At 41.3% G+C, this 2,691-nt stretch overlaps 1 pseudogene across 1 annotated transcript; it reads right to left on the bottom strand.

Annotated features, from left to right (window-relative positions):
• Positions 1-709: 709 nt before the first annotated feature.
• On the bottom strand, positions 710-1,168 carry LOC311171144 (large ribosomal subunit protein uL23-like; annotated as a pseudogene). The gene has a single exon. The product of its transcript is annotated as a large ribosomal subunit protein uL23-like (transcript).
• Positions 1,169-2,691: the final 1,523 nt, after the last annotated feature.

Raw genomic sequence — 2,691 nt, 5'->3', positions numbered from 1 at the left:
AATTCATTTATTGTCAATTTCCACAGCTACTTTAAAAACACACATCCTTTTCCACCAGCAGTTTATAGAGAAAAGCCACATCATTGTTAGATGACTATGGAAAAATAGAAAATTCAAAGAATTTGAAATAATAATATTTTGAAAAAAAATGTATAAGTGATGATTACAAGTGAAAACTCTTTCAACTTTTTTATTTTTAAATTGAGGAAAATATACACAGCATAGGATTTACTATTTATGATGTTTTAGCCATTGAGCTCAGCTTTGGATAACTTTTCTTTCTGTTTGTTTTTTTTTTTAAATTAAGTAACATTACATAGGTTTCAGGTATTCATCATTGAGAATCATTAATGGTTATTCACAGCAAATAACCAGATTTATCCTTCACTGTCCCCTTTTCCTCAATTTACCTGCCCCTCTCCCTGCTTTCCTTTTGGGAACCACTAACTGGTCTTTTAGTCCAGAAATTTGCTTTTGTTTTATTTAGTTCATCTGTTTTCTCTACATTCCACATATAAGTGAAATCATTCTCTGTTTGCCGTCCTCTGTCTGGCTTCATCACGAGGCATAATTCCTTCTACGCCCACTTTTATTATTACAAATAGCAGGATTTCATTTTTTTTACAGACAAATAGTAATCCATTCTGTTTATATACATATCTTTTAGAATGAAAAAATTTATATTTAGAATTAGCCAGCTGGACGCAGTTTAGATGATCCCAATTTTGTTGGCAACATCTAAGTGCCATAGTCAGGAGCCAGTTGAACCTCTGCCCTCTTCATCACGTCTGATCAGGGTGATGACCTTGGCCACGTCTGTGTCATCGAGACCCTTTACAGCCTGTTTGATCTGGTGCTTGTTGGTCTTGACATCCACAATGAACACGCACGTGTTGTCTTGTAATTTCTTCATGGCTGACTCCGTGATCAGCGGGAACTTGACGATGGCAGAGTGGTGCAGCTTGTTCCTCCTGGGCGTGCTGGTCCAAGGATATTTGTGTTGCCTTCAGAGTCACAGTGCCTCGGGCCTCCAGAAGAGGGGTGGCAGATGGATCTTTTTCTTGTGGCCGTGGACACCTTTCAGCACTGCTTTCTTGGCCTTCAATGCTTTTGCTTTGGCCTTGCCTTTGGGAGGGGCTTCCTTCTTTATTTCTGGGGCTATCTTCATGGGAAAGCACACCATAAATTTTTTATCCATTTCTCAACTGATGGGCATTTAGGTTGTTTCCAGGTCTTGGCTAGTGCTGCACATATCTTCTCAAATTAGTGAAGTTTTTCTCAGGTAAATATCTAGAGATAGATGATGTATGGAATTTCTACTCCTAATTTTTTGAGGAATCACCACACTGCTTTCCATAATCCTGCCATTCTTTTACATTCTGATTTATTTCTTTGTTCTTGGGATGAAGAATGAACTAATGGTAATTTTAGAGATGCCAGGACTCAAAAAAAATCTACCTCCCTGTATCCTTTCTCAGAAAGCATCTATAAGAGAATGTGATCTGTTAAAACGAGTAAGTCTACTAATCCTTTCAAAAACCATGAATCTGATGAATGAAACGAGACTGAGAGCACAGATCTTATGATTACTAGTCTGATGCGGTTTCCATTCTATTGGGATAATAGAAACTGGTGCTACCGCTGGCCTCTGCCACCATCACCAACTCAGACAGCGCCACTCTGTACCAGGCCTCACTTGTAATGATGCTCAACAAACATTTATTAGGCTTTCTACAAAGTTATGCATTAAAATTATGCTCATCCTTTCGACTGCATACTTTCGGCAGGTTTCCTTGCTATCCAAAAAAAGAGGGAGAGTTTTTTTGGGGGGGTCTAGACACACTCAAAATTTTTTCCATATAAATTAATGGTAATTGTGTTATTAGATCCAAAAAATAACCTACTTAACAAATAGAAATATTCTACGTTCAGATAGTGGGGGGGGAAACTGTGCTTCCTTATTCACTTGTCCACTTAAACTTTTCTGAACATTTGGATTCTAGCATTCTGACCAGGAGATGGAAGATGTGGGACAAAAAATGTAAGAGAAATATAAAACTTTGAGTGGATGGGGTGGGAGGAAACTCCCCAACTGAGCAAGTATCCTGCTGGCTTTTTCTCTTCCAGGAGAGAAGCAGCAGTTCTAAGGAAGACCTGCAAGGGCAGGACCCTAATGGGAAGGGCTAATGAGAAGCAGCAGAGTGGGGAGCTGCCAGGTTGAGAGCAGGTTCAGCTTGCTTCACTCAGGGGCAGTTGGTTGCCTCGGACACCTGATTTCATTTGGTCGGGACAAGCAGTGTCACTGACGCAGGGGTGTGTGCAGAAGGGATAACTTGAGAAGGTGTGTCAGACTTGAGGAGGCCTAGGAGAAGGGCCTGAAAGAGTGTGTGAAAAGATTAGAAGTGTTTACTCTGGAGCTGAGAACCCTGGGCAGGTAAGCCAGGGTGTGAGAAATAGCTGCATGTTTAATTTCTGGGGCCTCAAAGCAAGGGGTAGCAGATGAGCTCACTCAGGGAACTGACCCAGAAATCTGAGCGGTGGCCAGTTGAAGGTGCTTAGAGGAGGGGGGAGGCAGAACTCAGCTAGGTACATGGGGCCCCTCAGCACGCCTCACCTTCCCAGGCACCACTGTAATTCACCCTGTGAAAGTAACACGAAATTAATGTATCTCATTGGAGCTGAGCTTAGAAA

The sequence above is a fragment of the Talpa europaea genome, assembly GCF_964194135.1.
Source record: "Talpa europaea genome assembly, chromosome: 5".
In the NCBI taxonomy this organism is placed as follows: Eukaryota; Metazoa; Chordata; class Mammalia; order Eulipotyphla; family Talpidae; genus Talpa; species Talpa europaea.
The sequence above is the reverse complement of the archived record's forward strand: the minus strand, read 5'-3'. Positions and strand labels throughout refer to the sequence as shown.